The following is a 21,578-nucleotide window of genomic DNA, read 5'->3' as shown; positions in this document are numbered from 1 at the left end:
ACTGTCCAGAACTATCTTCCATCTCTTCAGTTTGAGGGACCAGTGCAGGATTCTCTCTTCCTGAGTAATTTGAGTTGGACTGAAATTTAGCAGGACAGCAGAAGATGGCACCAAAATCTGAGTGCGTTAGTACCTGTGCACACTATTGCTTGGAATTACCATTTCATGTGATGATTTCTCACCATCTGACTCTCAGGCCATGGAAAGTGTGGCACAAAAATGCATTTATGATTTTGGCCTTTACAACGAATTCCATAAATTTTACTAGATGTTGTTGAAAAGTATTTCCCTTTCTTTTTGTAAACCAACTGTCCTCAGTTGGTTCCTGCACTAGAATAAGCAGAAACAGCAGTTACCTGTTCACATTCCTCATGTGCCACAACCTGCTCTCCCTGTGCCACTGATGCAGGCACTTTTCCCTGTGCTCAATGTTATTGCCTGGAGTGTGTCAGCAACTTCCAGTTCCACTCTGCAAAAACACTGATAAAAACTTGGGACTCTGAGGATGAGGAGAAGAAAAGAAGATAAATATACACACACAAAATAAAAAGTGGGAGTAATTGCTTGCAAGGCTGCTACTGCTTCAAACTCTCTTGATTTTGAGGGCTGCTATTATGATAAAACTTAGTTATAGTCCTCTGGAAAGTGGCAACAGACTGTCATGATATCCAACATGGAAACTGATGTTATTGCATGGCATCCAAGCAGCTCCACCAACCCAGGCCAGTATTCCTTCATTGCTAAAACAATGATTTAGCTCCCAGCATCACACTCAGTCAATTATTTCCACTTCCTCTTTAATACATCAATTTTTTTATATTTGTTTAAATTCTAGGCAGCAAGAATGAGAAATCTTGTCATCTTCTTCCTGAAGAGCCTCACATACTGAGCACTGCTAAATATTTGGCAAGATAAATGACAGAGCTGCTCTAAAGGAGTCATGCATTCTAGAAAATAAAAAACCATACATCTCTTGTCTCTTTTGTCAATGAGAAAGGTGAGCCACGTAAAACATGGAATGGTAAAACACTGAGGAAAGACAGAAGACATGACCATGTCAATTTAGGTGTAAGGTTATCCCATTTCCTCTCATTTCTGAGGATGCGACATGCTTAGTTTTTCAGAAAGATGTGCAAGAGACCAAAGTAAAGGTTATTGGATCATGCTGGCCTGAAATCCAGGAAAAAAGCTACCTAACTGTTAGCTTTGCACACAGGTAGTGTTGGATTTGACTCTGCTGGGGACTCAGACACAAGCTGGAAAGCTCAGATGCCCGTCACTGGCCATCAGAACATTCAACCTTTGCAGCCAAGTTTACAGGGATGTCCCACAGTACCACCAGCCCTTTGGCCAGTGAAAAGGGCACGACTTCCAAGTCATACCCTCCTTGAGACCATACTCAAACAGTGCTGCACAGGATCCCACAGAGGCTCAGTAAAGCTATGGACCAGGAGGGCCAGAACATGGAATTTTCCACCCCAGAAGCAGAGTGAATGGCTGGGTGAAGACTTCTGTATGGAGAGATCAAGTGGGGACACCTCCCTCACCACCAGAATGGTGCTGCACACCAGAGTATCCCATTAGCCCTCCCAGATGAGAAAATACTTTTTTTCCCTCAATAAAAGAACAGAGACCATTGATTTTTCTGTTTATAGAGAGCAGGCAAAAAGAGCTCAGGCAAAGTCCTTCTCCAGTACTTGTTTGAGATAGAGTGTGTGACTGGGTTTTTATATCTGAAACAATTGCATCTCAAACTATGAAGCCTGAGTGTTCTCCAGCTCACACCCATGACAGTGCAACACCTGTGGCAGGGGGGATTCTGAGGGACAGAAACTTCTTTTCCAGAGGAGGAGGGTGGCTGGCACCTGACACAACTGGCCTTCAACTGAAAGGAAGAGGCTGCAAGGCTTTAACACATTATCTGATTTACACTATTATTCATAATGCCAAAATATTTGAAGTACAAAAAAATATTATTTCAGCTCTTTCTCGGATGCACATTGTAGCACACTCAATGACCACCTTATCCCTTTGCAAAGGGTGGCACAGACACTTCATAAATGTTTACTCCAGGACTAAAATATTTTTGGTTCAGTTTGCATATGACTTGCTAGCAGGCTCCCAGGTTCATCTGGATTATTTGTTACATTTTTTGAAAAGTACACATATACACATACTAAATTCACTTTAAAAGGAAGGATCCTGAAAGACTGCTCTTCAGTAAACAGGAATGCCAATATCCTCCATGCTAACAGCCCTGACTGAAGCAGTTTACTTAAGAGGAGGAATTAACTCCAGGGCAGTTATTCTGCTGAATGTCAATAGACAGCAGCACTGAGGAAACCTTTTTTTTTTCTGTTGGTTTGGGAAAAGGAATCTTTGAAAATAGAAAACAGCAAAGAATAAAACCAAACGCAGCAGTTATCAATGGATGAATTCTAATATCAATTATTAAAGATAATTCTAATATTTGTCTCCCAGAATATGGACTTTTCACAGAAGAAACAGAACAGGAACATACACCCCAGACCCAGCATCCTCTCCCTTACCCAGTGCAGTCAGTGGGACAGGACACAATCTTCAGGCTGAGGCGTTTTTCTGTCAGCATGTTGTCCAACAGGGAAAGGTAGGGGGTGGGGGAAGGCCCACAAGCATTTTCCCCTCTCAGGTTATCTCAGACATTTAATTTTGCAGACATATCATGATGAAAGTGTTCAGCCTCGAGATGGGACACTCGGCATGGACTGTGACCACGGCCACCCGCAATGGAATTTGCTGTGTACTCCCTGTAATGCCCTAAGCACAGGGAAAGGATCCGTAAATGCAGGGAAGGTGCTCCGGGGTTCCCTGGCAGCCATAAGGGGCAGCAGAACAGGATCCCAGGGCACATGGACACAATAATCATAAACACGGACGTCGAAGTAGTAAAGATATTCTGAACAACTTCAGCTAAATATTTCAGTGTAACATTTACAATGCTGTCTGCTAAGTCAGAGCTCCTGCATAGAGTACTCTGCTCTTTAATGTGTATTTCCAGATTAACTTAATATTAATTTCCCATTGAGTTTTCAACCAAACTGTGGGACTCCACTTCTTTCCCATTAGTATTTTGGTGAAGTATTTTGAACCCCCTACTGTGTTACCTGGTTCCATCTGTTGATGTTTCTCTCCTGACCACCTCATCCCTCCAAGCTTGCCAGTATTCCTCCCTTGTCATCCCATGTTAATCAGTCCCTTATCCTCACTGCCACCCCATGTCTGTCTACGCTGAAGAAAGGAAGAAATGGGGGCAGGGGCTTATTGAGGCAGCAGGGAGACATGGAAAGAGCCTGCAGATACTGAGAAGGCTGTGACAGAGAGTGAAAACCCTTCCCCATGTTCATGGAACACAAAAAAAGTAGAAGTACATATGAACTGTAGTAAAGGAGATTTAGATTAAGTAAAGGAAAAACCTAGTCTCAAATAGAAAGTATAATTAAGCACTGGAATACATTTCCATAAGGATATCAATTGTCTCTAGAGATGGAGGAACCTTTCATGGTCCTGTCCAGCCCTAAATCCACTGATAAATTCTTGACGTCCCTTTCCCTTACCTTTCAGACTGTTCTTCACTGTTACCTTGCAAGATAACCAAGTTTGATTTTTTCATTTAACAAATGGTGTAGGGTTACTAAATCTTTTGGTATAAGAAATTGCTTGTCTAAGGCACACTAGTGATCCATAAAGGCTGACAGCCTGTCTGCAAGGGCTGCCAGCAGCAGTGTGGAGAGAAGAAACTTTGCTGGAGAAACTTGCAGAATAATCGGTTTCCATGTGCCCTCCTGGTCTCCAGCCACTAGAGTCAGGAGGAATGGCAAACTTCACAAAACTGTTTCAAAGGAAATCATCAGAACTTAAGATTTTCTTGCTATAGCTCTGAATCTTACCATATTCTTCAGCTGCAAAAAATAATCCTAAAGGCTAATTTTAAATTAGGGGAGGAAAAGATTTCAGTTTATTAGTTTTGGTCTTGAGTTTTGAGTTGTATCAAGCGTTTTTCTACTTGTTGATGTAACAAATACTAAATAGAAGTCTCTTTCATATATTGTATTTTTGTGCACTGACAATGCTTCAGGCAAGCTCCAGTTGTTTTGGCAGCTAACAGAATGATTTATCTGCAAAGAGAATTCTCCCGTTCAATGGGACATAGAGAGGTTCTACTGCAAATTCTTTTAGAGGAATTGCAGGATAAGCAATGGAGATCAGCATCTGACCCAAGATTTCAGCACTGTGGTGGTTAAAACAGTGAGAGAAAAACAATGTTGTTTGGCACTTAGAAACCTGTTTCTAATCAGCTGAGTTACTCCTATGGGGTCAAATAAAAATGATTAGCTTATTAAAAGCATAGCTTTGCTATTTAATAAGCAAAAATGATTGAAAATTCTGTTCCAGATCCTGATAATTTTAGTGTTTCTAGTTAAGCCTACAAAATTGCATTCATTATTAGTGTCTAGATTCATTAACAATTCAATTTATAGATATTAATGCTTATAATGCATGCTTCACTTGCCAAAACTTGAAGAGAAATTGTTTCAATTAGCTTTCATGGATCATGGATCCTACCAGCTGGGTATTTTTAGACAAAAGATACAAACACATCCCCAAGCAATGCTAATGCACAGCTGGAATCCGTATGGAAGGTCAGCTAACGGTTTAAAAGGAAAACCAGTAAATGATTTTTACACAGAACAGTGAGACAGGAACAGAACCAATCAAAGATTTGCAGGTCACACCTCTCCCCTCAAAAACGCCCCAATTCTCTGGGCTTTGTGCAGGATTTTTAAAAATAAGTGAGCCCATGAAGATATAAGCTGGTGACCGGATTAAGGGATGCTTGCCAGGCTGTGACGACGCGTGCCAGGTATGCACGGGCCCAAGGCAAACTGCTCCCTTCTCATTCAAACTACGTAATTAAAGTCAGCAATGAAGCATCGATGTAGCCAAGGACAGATCTGTGATCAACATTTTATCTTTTTCCTTTAGGTCTGTCAGACTCAGGGAGAACAACCCAAAATCTACACAAACAAATCTGTGCTACACCTGCAAACTACAACCCCACAAGAGGACAGAACAGAACGCCTTGCTGAGCTGGCCAGGTGCAGGTTCAGGGACGAGGTGCCCAGGGCTATCCCTGTGAGAAGAGGAGGCCTGGGAGTTAGCAAAGCTGTCCCCAGTGTCACACGGACACTGCAGCAGCAGGAGCTGAGCCCTGCTAGGCTCTGAGCCATGCATGACCCAGGGGAAGTACACAGCCTCGGGACCAGTGAGTTCAGCTGAGCACTGAGAGGACACATAGGATCGCTTGGGTCCACAGCCTGGACTCCATCAATATAAAAAAGTTACTAGAAGAAGTTGGCCTTTGATGTTGCCAGTAATCCATTCCCTTCTTTCTCCTCTGCTGAACATTCAAAACACCAGTTGGACAGTGGTGGGATTTTAATGCAGCTACTACATGGGCGGTATCCTGAGGTACATCAGGTGTCTCTAAAGGCACTGCAAGTCCCACAGACCAAGAGCTGACTGGTTGTTCCTGCTTCCTGAGCACAGGGTTACCTGGCACATCAGTGTCAGCCCAGCCGAAGCCCTCAGTCCATACCTGCTCACAGCACCACGGCTTCTCTCCCATCTGCACATCTGCCTCTGAGATTCAAAGAAAACTGGTGTTTCTGCAAACAAATAACTTCAGTTTGTGGCTCTCCTTGCTCAGAACAAGGTAAATTAAATTCCAGGAATATCAAAGATACTCAGTATTTATCCAAACAGTCTAACCAACCATTCTTTCATAAAGCTTGTCTTTGTTTCAGAAGTGTCTAGACTATACAGATCAATTAAGTTATTTCTTTTGAGCTGGCTTCTTTTTGGAGAGCACTCTGAAGAGTGCTGACCACAGAGGTGTCTCACAGGCATCTCGCTGCTGGGCTTGAGCACATCTCTCTCATGTTTATTTGTAGGGCAGAAGTCAGGCCCACACTAAATTCTTTGCCAGTGACGTGAGAGCATGTGCTCAGCTGGAATTTCTCTGCAGAGAAAAGCAATTAAGAAAAAGATTTAGAGAAGTACCATCAGCCCTGAAGTTGGCTGGAGCCTGCTCTGCGGAGCAGCAGTGTTAGCACAGACCCACTGCTGATCAAGGCGGCTTCGTGGCCAGTGAGCTCAGAGGTACATCTTGCTAAATAAACATTTCTGTGGAGTTCAGACTCAAGTCAGGATAACCTTGATATAACTCAGTGAAGGCAAACCCAAACGATCCATCTTCCAGTTTGACTTTACTCGAAATTTGGTACTAGAGAACAGATTGGTGCTCCATTCAGGCTTATACTTTGGCAAAGCAGACAGGATGAAGAAGCCCCATGGCCACTTGTACTTACACCCAGGCTATTGCAGGCCTCAGAATTAAAATAGAAAAGTCATCTAAACAACTATTTTTAATGATGTGATGTGTCTTCACCCGCACGAAGCAATAAGGAACATAAACTCACAGACCTTAACCTGCACTACCCATGTTCCCAAATTCATTAATTCAAGCTTGAACAGTATTTAAAAAGAATCAACTCATTAAATAAGAAAAATGCCTCACAAACCTGGGGATGTATTTCCTGTCCCTACTCCTAAAGACACCCACATCTGAACTCTAACAATGAGCAGATATGAAACCTGGCACATTATGATTAGCTCCCATATTTAGGGTTTTGAACATCTATGGCACAACACTGAGCCCACCTGGAAATTGAGTAAATGCATAAATAGGCTCAGAAAGGAAAAGAACTCTCTACTTCTGGGTTCTGTTTAGGTTCAGCATTTTAACAGTTTTATCGGTTTTTCATCCATAGGGTGCTGATTTGTGTTCTTCAATCCTGCACTTGGAAATCACTCTGGAATCTCATGCTACTACAGCTCAATGTGAGACACTGTGCAAGCCTCAAGTCCCCTTAACGTCAGGCTGCAAGTTTCTCCTTGGGGTGTCTACAGATTTATTTGTATTTATCATCTCCAAAGAGACAGTGAGAGACAACCTTGGGACACTTGTATCTGTACCCATCTCTGACACAAGACAAGTAAATGGTTAAAAATATAATAGATTTAAACAGTCAGAAAGGTCAGATTTCCAATTACAGAGGTAGAAACAAGATTAAAAATAATTAAAAATTGCATATATTATGTTTAAAAAAAATTATTTTCTCTTCAGTGTATCTTGGAGAATGCCTCTGTGTTTTACGGGCTACAGGAGTTTGCAGACTGAGCCCAGATTAACCCCCATTTTCCATGTGGCCATTTCAGACCCTAAGTTTTTAGCACTATCTGGGAGGAGGGACGTGAATTTCTCTCGGTTCTTATTTTTCTGACTATTTTTTTTCCTCCAAACACTTGAATGATTCATTAAAGTGAAGTTATTTTTGGCAAAGAGCACTTTTCACCAAGAATTGTTTAAACGTTTTTCTTGAACAGTTTCCTTTTGTCCTTTTTTAATTCAGTGATTGGTTTTACAACCATAAAAACTTCTGCAGGTCTAAATCTAGGGTGACACATTCCTCCCTCCTTTAACAAATTCCATCCATTTGGAACTAATGGATGTTAGTTAACTAACTAACAATAACTAAGTTAATTTTTGCATTTTATATTTTGCAGGAAGAAACAGGACAGTGGTTAGAGGCAGCAGGTTGACATGGTGAGAAGGATGATGGAAAAGGAACAGCAGAGATGGATTAGGCACAGAGGGAACACAGGTGGGACACAGGCGAGACCAACAGAAGGAAATGTTAATGGACACAAGCAAACAAACACCCCCTTTAATTTTCTCTACCATCAAACAAGTTTGCTTATTTCTTCCTGGAAGCTTTCAGCTTTCCATTGTTGTGCCAACCTTTCCTCAAACTGATCTTTGGGTCACTGTCCCTTCTCAGGGGTCTGCAGCACTCGTGGCTCCCATGACGATGACAGGGATCAGCCAAAGGAGGAATTGCAGCTGGGTGTGTTGTCACCACGTGACAGCAGCAGTGCACACATGAGTTGCAAATATGTCGACTTGAGATGTTGGGTATTTGGCAAAATACTCAGAAACTGCTCCCAGCAGCTGTGAGAGCCCTCTCTGCAGAAAGCAAGTCCATCTCTCCTTGGACTGATGGACAACGAGGCTCCAGAACATGAGACAAAATAGGTGATGAAAATGAATGGGAAAAGGAGGAGATGGTTCTGGAAAAGGTCCCAAGAGTGTCAGATAAGCTGTTATGAGACGGGAGAGTTATTGTGGTTGGGAGTTACTCATAACTTCATATCTGAGCCTCAGGTTCTTCCATCCCATAAGAGAATTCCTGTGGTGAGCTTGGCAGGTCCCATACCCATATTTTGTGCATTTTGGAAAACAGAGTGGGTTGCTCCAAATACCCTCAGGGGAAAAAAACAGAGTGGGGTGCTCCAAATATCACCACAGGAAAGATTGATTTTGGTTTAAAAAAAAAAAAATTGGTTTGCAAGATTTCAATCTTAGCAAAGCTTTGATTCTGATACAATCAGAAATCCCAAGTTTTACCTTGTTGAAAAGACTGGAAATTTACAGCTTGCAGGAAAAAAAAAAAAAAAAAAAAAAAAGAAAAGACAGCTATTTGTGGCAGGAATGCCTGCTTGGTTTAACCCCCCTCTGCCCTCCTCTCACCCGCCCAGCCCTGCACTTGGGGCAGACTCCATGCTGGTATTTGAACTCAGCCAAAGGAAGCCACTTCCTCATTAAGACATACCCAAGTATGGCAATAACGTGGAGAGCCAAAAGTAGTAACAGATTTATTATTACCACTGTGTGGAAATAAAATGGGTTTTTTTCCCTGTTACTCAATCCAGTTAATTATCCATGCAAAGCAAAGTTATTCCTGGCAGCCACAGAGGCAGAGCTGACTTGGTAATGCTGGGGGTGGAATGGTTGTTATGCAGGAGGAGAAACTAAATAGTTCAGTAAATTAGCCCAAATAGATCCACACTGGTATTGGCCTCTAGAGATTCAAAATACCAAATTCAATGCTTTTAGGCTTATCAGACTTTTTATTTAATAGAAAAATGTCTGATCTGGGACTGCATCATATCCCAAAGACTCTACAAAGAGGTAATTTTTCAGTGTGCCCTGAGGGTAACAGGAAGAATTACAGAAAGCTTCAAACCATCCAGCTCCCACAAGCATCCTGCATCCTGGACTTTCACTAGACCAACAAAGCACAGCCAGCAAGGAATGTTGGTAGTTCCAGAATCCTTGCATGGGTGTTACAAAGCACAGCACTAAGTGCTTCAAGGGCCCAAGTTCTCCTGGAAAACCACACTCTGATTTCACTGTGGGGAGCCCCAGGCTGAAACTGCAGCACCATATTTGTGTCACCGGCCCCAGCACAGCTCAGCCTGAAACACCCTGTACCCTGGCTCCTGGAGCATTCTGGAGGCACTCTGCTTACTCTTGAAGCTTATTTGCCCGAAGTGTCCCCACAGTCACCCACGGTCAGGTTTTTCCTTGTGAGAAAAAACAAACAGCAAAAAAACAAACACCAAACACACAATGCCACATTCCCTTTGACAGTTGGAGGGAAGCCATCGAAATGAAGCCATAGAGTGGAAAAAACCCCAAACCTCCAGAAAGCAAGAGCTGAAAGTGAAGAAAACCACAAAATTTATTCAAAGTATTTATTTGAACTGTCCACAGGCACAGTGATTGTACAAACATGGAACAACGGGAACACAAATGAACACTATGGGAAAAGAAACCCCTGACATTTTTACTGCAGTAAGGACAGACCACCAAGAACAGCCTGACTCAAACACAAAGCATCAGTTCCCACACCAGAGCTGTTTGTGTTGGCTCCAGCAGCCAGGTCCAACCAGAACAGTAAGAACATGCATTCTGCTGATGTTTGAATAACCCCTGCCAACAAATTGATCCCTCAGCAGCCAGGCAGTAGGATATGGGTTCAAATAAATAAATAAGTGTGAGAGAGCAAGAAAGTAGTGGGAAAAGACGCCCAGTGCCCCTTTTCTAGCATCAGTGTTCAGTAGGAGCTGAATAACTAGAGTTCAGTAGAATGAATAAAAACATGATAAATTTGTAATTGTTTATAACTGCTTTAAACTGCCACGCCCCAGTATAGCCTATTTCCTGAAGAGATTTCATCCTTTCACTCTTTTCAGCGCTTTACAGACTCTTAATACTAAATGGGACTCTGTACCTTTAATTGTCATTTTCCATCTTGCACAAGAAACCTTTTCCACAGCACAGTCTATTTTTAAGTTATAAAACACCCAACTATTTTCTTTTTCCCACAGATGAGAACATTAAAACATTGACATTTTAATCTGTTCTATACAAGAGTGAGTTGTGTCAGCACAGTGCTTCCAGCTACAACAACAGAAAACCCAAGTTTAATTAAAGACAGAGTAGAGAAGCTGCTTGGTGGTGTCTGAACCAGGGATGCAAGGCAGACCCTCACTTGCTCACCATTTTGGGCTCAGGTTCCTCTTTGGGCAACTACTGAGCAGGCAAAAGATGATAGAAAAGGAAGGGGAGGGAGGAGAAGAAACAAATCTATTTTCTCAGTTAGGAGATGTGAAAGGCAAGACCACATACCTGAGAATTACATACATTACAAATTTTACCCAGAAAACAGTAACAGCATGGCACAAACAGTCCTAACACAAATGTGCAGCAGAGGCCACTCACAGCCACATGGGCTGGGGCTGAAAAACACGCACCTGTAAGACTCACACCCCTGCATGCTTAGCCTGCACCTGCTAATAAACGGTTCCCAAATAAACTGTTACGGCAGCAGTCCTTGCACACTTCTGTTCCCCAGTTAGGAACCTAACTTTTCTGTTTCAGTCTTAGAAGTGGTATAAAAATGACTGCAGACTTGTTATGCACCTGGCACCTTCCAGAAGCCCTCAGCTGGGTGAGAATTCTCCTTCCAAACTGCAAACGTGGTGACCCCGCAGCTTTTCTTCTCACTAGTAAAGTCCCAAACCCTGAGCCAGTCCCTAGGGTTTCATTACATCACCCAAACAGAGGGGCTGTGTCATATTATTTGTTTAATAATGAACATGTCAAAACCACTACAAACAGGAAGATCAAGAGAGTAAGAAAAAGCATTTTCTGCAATAGAAGTGAGACATATTTCTAATGAGTTCACTTTATTAGCATTTCACGTCCAAAGTTTCTCTCCAAGTACCTAGAAGTCTTAGTAATGTGCCTCTTGATTTTCTTTAAATATGTCAGTCCATAACCTTATCACTCACTGGCTGGAGAGGAATATTGCTGTGTTTGATCCTGCTCTCTCACAGCTTCAGTTCCAATGTAAAAGGCTAGTTCAGGCTAGCTGATATCCCTAAGGCAGGGGACAAGGCAAAGGGAACAAAGAGTGTTGTGTAAATAAGAATGAAATGGAAACTGGAGATGGAAAAAAGAGAGTAAAAACCAGAAGAAAAACACAGTAACACAGTTACCAATTGCAGATCCCAAGCTTTGGAAGATGCAGCTGCAAGTGCTGCATTCCCATCAGACAGCACCACCTCTCCTGTTTATATGAGTACCAACCACCAGCACAGGCACCTGTAGTACCTGATGAACAGGAAGCATTAAATACCTGTTCATGGGAGACCTTTGTTGACAGCCTGGAGGTGATTGATACTCCTGCCTTTCTCAGCGGGTGGGCATGTGCCACTGTTTCCATTTCCGGGCATGCCTGTATATGTGTCAGCTTCACAGCTTTTCCTGTGCCATATTCTAAACTCAACACTTGTGAGTGTGAATTATGAAGAAGTTTCCAAGAGTGCTTTCTCCATCCGCTTCCAAAAGACAAAAAAAAAAAAAAAAAAAAAAAAAAAAAAAAAAAATAAAGTCTGCGAATCCAAGCAGAGCCTTTGGGAGCCCTTCTGTGGATCAGAAGCAGGATTTCACCAGGCAGCTGTAGCTCATTAGATCTGCCACAGAGCGTGAAAGCCACTTGCCAATAGTGTCGGAGACTATTCCTCATGTCAGTCTCCAAGAGGACAGCCCTGACAAAGCCCGAGGGAAGCACACTGGGCTGGGCTCCGAGGGAACAGCCGGGCACACAGCCGGACGCTCCGCACGGAAGATGAGGATGAGCTGCGGGGGCAGAGCAATGGCCCGGCTTTCACCCCTGGGCACTGGGGCTTCCTCTGCACCACAGATGGAGAAGCTGTCTTGGAAATAAAACCAAGCTGGCCGTGGGCTTGATAACCATGCACCTGGCACAAGCTATTTTCCAATAGCAAGTTTGTGCACCCCTTTGAGGCTTGTTAATCTGCAGTTAACAGCAAAATAAAATAATGCTGGGACCAGTCAAATCAAAAGGATCTCTCACAATCCAGCATTCAGGTTAATTAGGACTACTAAGGTGCTGCTCCAAAATAAATATAAGATTAAAGCAAACAAAGAGGGAGTCTGGAAAATACTATTTTTGTTCCTGTCATTTAATGTCTGCATAAATAGTAACAAAAATAAGCAGTTTTAACCACAGTACATAACTGGATGGGATTAGCCCCTCTGAATACTGGGCTGGTAGATGTTGCAGCTCTGGGCACAGCATCAGGGTTCAAACACAACGCTGTCCCCTTTGGCTGGTTGCAATAATCTAACGCACTCTAATAACTGTTCTCTTCTGCCTTCACTTCCCTCTTCCCTTTTGATGCCTGTAGCAGCAGTGTGGACAGTTTAGCATCAGCCCCAGTCCCAGGCAGGCTGGTCACACAACATGGCACAGCACCATTGCTCACAGAACACAAATGTGCCGAGGCCTTCACCACCGCATACCATAACCTCTAAGTATCCAGTTCCACCCCAAGTACCCCAGCTCTGACATCCGGTCTGCAACAGTGGCTGGGAAGAGTTGTCAGAAATCCAGGAGATGAATGAGCAATGATTTATCCATTAGTGTCTGTTATTTAAACAAACATCACCCCACCCAAGCCTCCTGACGTTTGTGCAGACTCTGAAGCAATGAAAGGACTTCACAGAAAGCATTCTCTCCACATCCCCGAGAATCAATAATCCACTTGTGCAGTTCACTTGGATTCTATTTTTAAAACTGTTTTTACAGATTACCAGACACAACAGTTTTCCTTCCTAACATACACCTTACTTAGAGAAGTGCTTGCAGAAAGTTGGAAAAAAGCATTATGAATATATAGCAAATAGCACCAACTAATCTAATTATATACTTAATAACTCCTTAGCATTCCAGAGAAGCAGTGGATTATATTTGACAGAGGAGATGTACTGCAAGAAGAGCAATCTTGTGCTCAGAGCAGAGCTGGCCTTTCTGCAGTGCTTTGCTGTCACTGGGATATGCTCTATGCCAATGGCAGCACAGCCATGGACCTGGCTGTCACAGCTGAGAAGCATTAGTGTCCTCCTGGCACAGGAAAGTATTTTAGGAAAACCTTCAAGAGTCTGATGTCATGTAAGGTACCTTAAATGACCCTATAGACACTTCATTAAAAAGCCAAACTCTACAGCACAGAAACAAGTAGGATTGATGCTCTTGTACTACTGCATATCAAAGAGAATCCTCTCCAAGCAGGTACCAGAAAAAAGACATTCAATAGCAAATTTTATGAGAGAAGGATAAAAACCAGGTAGTTCAACAGTTCCTGAAATCCCAGTGGTGGTCAATAAATCGACTTGTGCTTCACATTATATGAAGAGGCTGTACTTAGCAAATCACTGTGTAAGCTGCCTCAATAACAGCACTCCTGCTATCAAGTTTACTTGCAATGAGTCCAACAAAGAAATTAATTTCTTAGATGACAAGAAAAGGTTATCTAGAACGGGGAAAACACAGGAGACAAAGATTTCCACTAATAAAACAAATATCAGACTCTGAGCTGAATTTGAAGCTATCTTTTTTTCCTCTGAAAGGTTTTAAATCCCTGTAGCCCAAACACTAGAGCTACAAAGAAAACATCCTACAACCTGCCCTGCTAAAAACACAAGAAGAGCAGAATGAGCCAGAGCTCTTTTCAGTACGTGAGTTACTCCCTCAGCCACATGCACGCTGCTCCTCAGGCAAGGCCCAGAATGAGGAGATGTACTGCAACCCAAGTTCCAGACTTAAAAGCAAACCTCACTTTGAGCTACTAGTTGATTTACTGTCCAAAAACTTCAGTACAATATAATTTCAGAATTCAGGACATGCCCTTTTCACAAGTACAAAGGTGTTTCTCATGACTCCAAAAAGTAACAAAACACACACCTTCCTAGTCTGATCTTACTGATTTTATTGATCTGTTTATTCCCAAGAGATAGTCCCATCTTATTTTCCAATTATCAATTTTTTCATAAATATTTCCACAAACAGGCACCACTTTCCTCTATGCCCCCCTTTTTTCTTCTCACTATAATACACAGCCTTCAGTTATTGCTCTCATTTCATTCTCTTCACACTTTTCTATGCACATCAAGTGAGCAAACTGACCTGGTTTATCCACATGCCCACAGGAAGTCAGCCACAAACATGAGACACAGAGGTTTGATTTCGAAAAAGTCATTATAAAAAAAAAAAAAGCAGATTCCCTGTTTCTGCTGCCCAAAGATATGCTCCCACCAGTTCTTGTAGCAATTCAATCCATCTGACATCCAAGAACTCTATGATCGCATCACACAACTGGCCTCTATGCTGAATGGCTTGGCAGCAATACTGCACCCACAGGACCAGTTTCTATAGATTTGGGGTTAGTTGTAAAAGTTTGTTGAATTTCCCTATTTCATGGCTGCAAAGATTAACATCAAATTTTAATCAGTTATAAGCCAAAGCCATATAGTTCACCTGAAATAGTAACTCGAAGAGATTTAGACCCTCAGCTTCTGTCCCACCTTGATCTAATCCTGGCTGCCCAAACCAGTGACAAAGGCCTTCGAGGTCACAATCACCCCTTTAGTGCCATGGCTAGCAGTTGAGCAGGGGACCTCTAGGAACCACCATCCTGAGAGGGGATTCCTGCAAGCTGAAGTCCCACGGGAAACCATGACTCTGCTAGGACATTTATATCTTGAGTGAGTGGCTTGAACTAGGTCAGATGGGAAAGGGTTAAGATCTAGGTTTCGATTTCCATGGTGATTAGAAGAAAGAGCTTGTCTGAGGAGCTGTTTGGACCATTAATGCTCCTTTTTAGTATCCTTTGGAAAACACAGGCTATTTGAAAGGGCAGAGGGAAACAATAAGAGGTTGTGTTTTTTTTAAATCTGGTGACTTGAGTAGCTATAATCTTGTCTATGTGACACTGATCTCAAAGCAACAAAATAGCCAATACAAGACCCTGGCTAGAACAAAATGGAGAGGATAATATAACATTAACGACATAAGTTTACAGAAAATATATTCTTGCACTAGCATGATTTTTAATTAAAAGTTTATTGCTAATTAATAGCACAGATATAGCAGGTTTTTGTAAGGCAGTTGACTTGATGCAAAATGACATTTGATTAAGAAACTCAAAATCAACATGACACATCAAGTGGGCTAGAGACTGATAGGCCCCAGAATGTAATTGCAGATGAGGCCAAACACTAAATAAATGTTTCCAGCTTATATCAATTAAATATCAACACAAAAGAGAACGGTTTCTTTTATCCCACCCTCAAGAGATGACCTTATGTTATGCAGCAGTTTTGTCTGTACTCTGGAAAAAAGCACAAGATGATTACTGAACAAATTTACAGATTAGAGTCATGAAAACAAGGATCAGTGGTAGAAAGCCATTTAGTTTGCCAGGTAAAGAAGAGTAGAGAAAAGATCACTGTTTTTAATATAGCTAAATGTAAGAAAACATGCCTAAGCCCCACTTCCAGGCTGGCAGCCTCTCTTGAAAGCAGGTAATCTAAAAGGTCACTGTAGAAAAACATTTGTAGGGAGCTTCAGGGAGATACTGTGGGTAAATAGGACCATGGAGATAATTTTGCTTTCAAATTTCCTCCAAAGCTAAAACTACACAAGTGAGGCTTTGGAAAATAGTCGACAGCAGCTGGTGACAGAAACTCACACATTAGAAAAGCAAAACCAACACCTCCCCTCGGAAGCTGCCAAAAGTTTGATTGAAACAGAGGTAAGAAAGCATTTAGGCATCTCATGTGTTCCTTGAAGGTCAAATTGGACAAAACTCAGGTATATGAGAGACAATTAGGAAGGAAATATGATGGATGGCAAGTCTACTGACAGGTCTCTGAGGAACATCCTCATGTGCCAATATCAAACATTCAAGCTCTCCTGCTTCTTCCTTTCATACCTTGTCTTTGCAGATCATGCAGAGCATTAATATTTCTTTTTCCTGAAGGAACTCTCATATCTTGAAAAGCTAAACTTAAAGGGAGCTACTCACACGTGGTGCAACTAAACATTTTGCTTTCTTCAGCAATGAAATCCCACTACATGTCACAGCTTTTTTCTGAGGTGTAGAAATGCCAGGTAATGCTGTGATCTCACTCACCTGTTACAAAACCTCTTAGCAAGCACTCTGAGATCCCCCCAGCCACTGAGAGTCCCAGAACAGGACTTGACACATACCAAATGCGCCCAGAACATCTGCTGCTTTGTTCTGACCATAAATATATAGAAAGGAAAGGAAGAAAAAGCCTGCAGAACAATTTATTCTGGATCTCTTTACATCGAAACTCACACATCACGCTCCTTCAGGTAATCCCTCCCCTTTATATAAAGTTGTATTTAGATCATCACACGCAGCTGAACGACTCAAAGCCTGAAACATGAAAGCTCAAGGAACATAAGAAGTGCATGAGGACACGTAAGGAGCACGACAGAGCTAAGGAATTACAGCCCTACCTCCCGATTCCCAGCCTGGGGTTCTTGGGTTCCCACCTGTCAGCCACCGCCGTGTGGAACAGCCCAGCTGTGATTCTGGCCTCGACCAAGCCAGGTACAACACCTCTTCAGCAGCTGTGATTAATCAAGAGCTCTAACACAAGCTCTTTTAACCACACTAAGGGGAAATTTCTGCCACAAGAAGTATTACACTACAGAACCAGCTTAGACAGCTCCAAGCCAAGTTTCTCCCAGCAGAGCCCACCTGTCCACAAGCCAGGACCCAGCTGCAGGAGACATTTGTGGTTTCCCTACCTACCACCTGCCTGCCTCCACCATCAATGTACAGATTCAAAGGGACACTCAAAAGAAAGCTGAAGGGACAGAGAGGAATCAATGGCAAAACAAAACCAAAAAGCTTTCAAGTGTTTTGGGACTCTAGAAATGAGGGGGTTGTATTTTTAGCCTGCATACAGGCAGCTCAAGGTGCTTTTCTTTGTCCCCATGACAGTAGGTAAGTGAATACACCTGCCTTGCCTCACTCCCTGCTGATGGTAAACACGAGGTCTTGCATTCAGGTTACAACATGGAGTTACTTCAGAGCAGCCCTGTGCCAAAATAGCACATTTCTGAGGGATGCAAAGGTATTCAATAAAAAGCTTTTAAAGGCATATTTTTAAACTTGCAGCAGGAAAGCTTTTCTGTGTCAAGACAGTAATTCTTTTAGCAGCATTGATCAAAATGTCATTCTTTTATGAGTGTACAATACCTTTTAATGGCATACAACAAGCCATTAGGGTTCTACACCTCTGTGCAGCACACAGCTTACTGGAAAATCAGGAACACTGGCCAAGAGACAGCCACTGGGTTTTATGCCTGTATAAAGGCAGAGTTTCTTCCGTTCTCCCCAGCTCTGCTACAATCAAATACATACGAGTGAAGTGACCCAAAAATTAAGCCAAACTTCTCATCACTTCTACAAGAGCTATTTTCCCACACATTTCCCCCAAGAAATACCTCTCATAAACACAACAAATATTCTGGCTTTCCAAAGTGGGATTCTATCACCAGGATCTGATCTGGCTCTTTGTTTTCCACACCAATGATCACACTTACCCCAAATCAGCACTGACTGAGGAATGAGAGGGGGATGAATTGCACAAAATGGGTTTGATTTTCAGAAATGGGAAGAAGTGCCACCTGCCCTTTGCTAACACTGAGGCCTGGTCAGAATCCATCTACAAATCATCCAATTCTTTTCAAGTGCTCCAACCCTTCAAAGGGTGACAGCACTGGTGATTGCATTTGCTCTGCTTGAATGGAAGACCAGCATGGGCTTTCTGGATGCATTCAGCACTTTACAGCCTGATTTTAGTTACAAATATCAACAGGAAAGGGAATGCTTTCTGTCAACCTACCTTCAAGGCTTTTCCCATCAAGGATAAGAGAATATTTATGGGATTTAATCATTACTGTTAACTGAGCAGTGGCAGCAGCAAAAGAGCTTTATTTCACTATCTGAAATTCTAAGGGATAATAGCAAAGTCTTCTCAGCTACTCTGAAAGTGTAAAGCCATCAGTATAAACAGATAAAACAACAATTCCAATAAAATATAAGGTAAAATTGTAAATCAAAGACAGGAAAACTGACTAGAAAGAGGAGACAGAAAAAAATTGAGGTTCTAAAATCAAAAGCTGGAGTGAAATTAATTACAGTTAAGAAAAGTGAAAGGGGCTGCTTGTCTCTTACCTGTTCAGAAGCACCCTTGTCCCTCTGACTTCCAGTTGTGAGATACTGCAGTGAGTCTCCTCAGTCACATCTAGAATTTCAAATCAAAGAGAATTTTTTAATTTTACATAATTTTTATAAGCATACATAAATTCAACTCAAACAATACAATTTATGCTCCAGAAGATGCCATTGTCTCAGTCAGAACATCAAAAAGTCAACAGTGCTCACATTTCCCCTGCACTTGTTATTAAACATACAGTCAGACACAGAGAGGTCACACCCCGAGACCAGAGCTGTGCCACATGGTCCAACTGATAACCCAGACCAAAACTGGTCAGAATCAGAATTTCATAGTTATCAGGGAATGATTTCTCACTATCACCTACCAGAGAGTTCAGAGTTGCTTCTTTGTTGTTGCAGTCAAAAGAGTAAATACACATTCAAGCACACGTTTGGGGATTTTTAAACAAACAGATGATTTCTAGGTTACCTGAAGTATGACAACTAAGAAAACCTGGATTTTGTGGTAGCAACTCATTTCTCGTTGACCTACACTAAATTCTGTGCAATAAATGCTGTGGCACCATAGGAGAGCTGTTCCTGTCTTTTCTCGCCTAGAGCTTGATTCAGTAAAAGCAACTCCCTATTTCTCTCTCTCTCATCAGTGATGTAGAAATAAACTCAGGTTTTGAATTAAGGAGGTCAAACAGGACAACGTAAACAGGAACTCGACACATTGAGCACTTCAGCTTCTATCAGCTCGATTTTCACTTTAAATCTCCATCCCTGAAGGTTTTTAATAACAGGTTTGGAATAGTTTGTCAGAAAATATATAGATGCATTTCATCCCCCTTTTCAGCAAGGAATCAGACTGGATGACGTATCCCAAAGGTTTTGCAGAATAACCTGCCTAGAGAAAGTTTTGCACCCAGGTGTTAAACCCAGTGACCACTGTGACGATCCCCACAGTGGCTTGCTGAGCTTTGCCTCGCAGCCTCTTCCCTACAAAGACTTCAGGGAACTGCTTGGACATATGGGATCCTCCCGAGCACTAACCTGGTCCGCAGTTTGGCAAGTGCCCGTTTTTTTTCAGGACCCTGCAACGCGGAGCCTGTCCCATCACTTCTCCCGGAACGGCAACGGAGGCGCCGGCGGGAGCGCAGCCTGTCCTGGATTAGGAGTGGGCGGCACGGGAGAGGAGCTCTGCCTCCCCCCGCCCTCCCGGGACAGGAGGGATGTCGGGGGCAGCGGAAGGCAGAGCGGGAGCCTGGGATGCACGAGGGGCACAGCGCGCCTACCGCCAGCGCGGGGGGTTCCCTCGGGCCTCGCGGCGCCCGGAGCCGGAGCCCGCAGAAGTGGCGGTGACCGGAGAACCCGAACCCCGAGCCCCTCCCGCCGTTCGAACGCGCCCGCCAGCCCGTCCTCCCGCCCCGCCCCGCATTGACCGTGCCCTCGTCCAATCCTGAGGCGGGAGAGACAAAGCCCCGCCCCCAAAAGGACCAATCAACACTCGCCAAGGGCGGGGGCGGGGCCGCCTGCGCACGCGGAAGGCCTCACGAGCCCCTTGGTCTCTGAAGACGTTGATGGACGTAAGAATGACCCAATAGAAGCTCAGCCTCCCGCCCGTGCGTGGAGCCAATTGGCCACCCCGCCCAGAGAGAGGAGGCGCGTTGCCATGGGGACGAGCGGGCGCCGCTGGACAGGCCGAGGACCCCCCGGGCCCCGCGCCAGACCCGGCTCGGCCCGGCCCGGCCCGCTGTGCGTTCGGCATCTCCGGACCCCACCAGCGGTGCTGCTCCCGGCCAACCCCGCAGAGAGCGAGGCTCCTGTCCTCTGTCACGCAGAGAAGCCACTCGGTGATTACACAATGGTTTGGGGGGCTCGGGTCGAATATCACTGCCCTGCGCTGTCCCTCAGCGCAGCCCCAGGCCCTGCTTCCATCGCCTCGCGTTCCAGTCACAGCTGTAACCCCGACAAAGCCATCGAAGCTAGACCCTGATTTATGTGTGTTACAAGCCGCTGAAGGAATTGCTGCTGCCTCTGAGGCACACACACAGACCTGATTTGACACAGAGGAAGCCTCCAAACCCAGGAGATGCTGGAGATGGTTTGCTCTCCCATGTAAGCGAAGCAGCCAGTTTGAGAAATAGAGAGGTTGTTGAAAGAGGTGTCATTAGCACAGGCTTTGGAGTTGGGAAACCTGCATGACTCATACATCTGTTCATGAGACAATTTCGAAACCAAATTGCTGCAGGCAAAAAAAAAAAAAGAAAAAAAATTACAAATGCACAGACAAATGGTAAATCATAGTAGCAAGGAACTGCCTGGCTGCCCTGACACTCGATGGAGAAGCAGGGAGGGAACTGAGCTCACTGAAACCCTAAAGGTGTAAATAATGACAGGGAGCTGCTGTTTCTCACAGCCCTCACTCCTTGCTGGCAGGATGGAGTTCAGCTTGTCCAGGCCCTGCTCACAGTGATAGATCTGGGAAACAGTGCGAGGCAAAGCTCCAGGCTGTGATCTCCAGGAGGAAAACAGCACTGGAAATTCACTTCTCCCTTCTTGAAACTGGAGTGTGACCGCAGAGCGGGAGAATGCTTGGAACTTAGTCTGCTGTTTGGAGAGGATTGAAGTAAAACAAATATTTTTGTAATAAAAATTTAATATCCTTTTTTTGGGCTTTGTAATCAAAGCAGCTTTCTAAGCTATGCACGCATGGACTGTAATCCTCCCCTAATCTTGCTCGCCTCAGGCATAGGAGATGCTTAGGAAATAACAAAGCATTGCCTACTACAGGAGAAACTTCTAATTTGTTTTTGTCTAGCTCAGCATAAGGCCAAGCCCCAGGTGCAATGGACCATCACATGAAAAATGTAACAGAGCTCAAACATAAAATACTCTCGCAGCCATGTATATAGATCAAATACCAGATGGCATGAATAGGGTAACTGTGAGATGGTGTTGGGGATGGAAGTCCAGTTCCAGATTCTTTTACCAGAACAAGGTGT

General features: G+C 43.5%; 2 long non-coding RNA genes across 4 annotated transcripts in view; one reads left to right on the top strand and one right to left on the bottom strand.

The window, feature by feature from the left end:
• The window catches only part of LOC135422111 (uncharacterized), a 33,354-nt gene extending 13,387 nt beyond the window's left edge, over positions 1-19,967 (bottom strand). For all 3 annotated transcript variants that reach the window (XR_010434313.1, XR_010434315.1, XR_010434314.1), the window contains exons 1-2: positions 19,627-19,967; positions 18,589-18,658 (exon numbers count right to left, since the gene is read on the bottom strand). This is a non-coding gene — a long non-coding RNA (uncharacterized LOC135422111). The remainder of the gene's footprint in view (positions 1-18,588; positions 18,659-19,626) is intronic.
• Positions 19,968-20,071: 104 nt separating this feature from the next.
• On the top strand, positions 20,072-21,243 carry LOC135422109 (uncharacterized). The gene is made up of 2 exons (XR_010434312.1): positions 20,072-20,691; positions 21,013-21,243. It is a non-coding gene; the product is annotated as an uncharacterized LOC135422109 (long non-coding RNA).
• Positions 21,244-21,578: the final 335 nt, after the last annotated feature.

This window comes from Pseudopipra pipra, chromosome 14, assembly GCF_036250125.1.
Source record: "Pseudopipra pipra isolate bDixPip1 chromosome 14, bDixPip1.hap1, whole genome shotgun sequence".
NCBI lineage: Eukaryota > Metazoa > Chordata > Aves > Passeriformes > Pipridae > Pseudopipra > Pseudopipra pipra.
The sequence above is the reverse complement of the archived record's forward strand: the minus strand, read 5'-3'. Positions and strand labels throughout refer to the sequence as shown.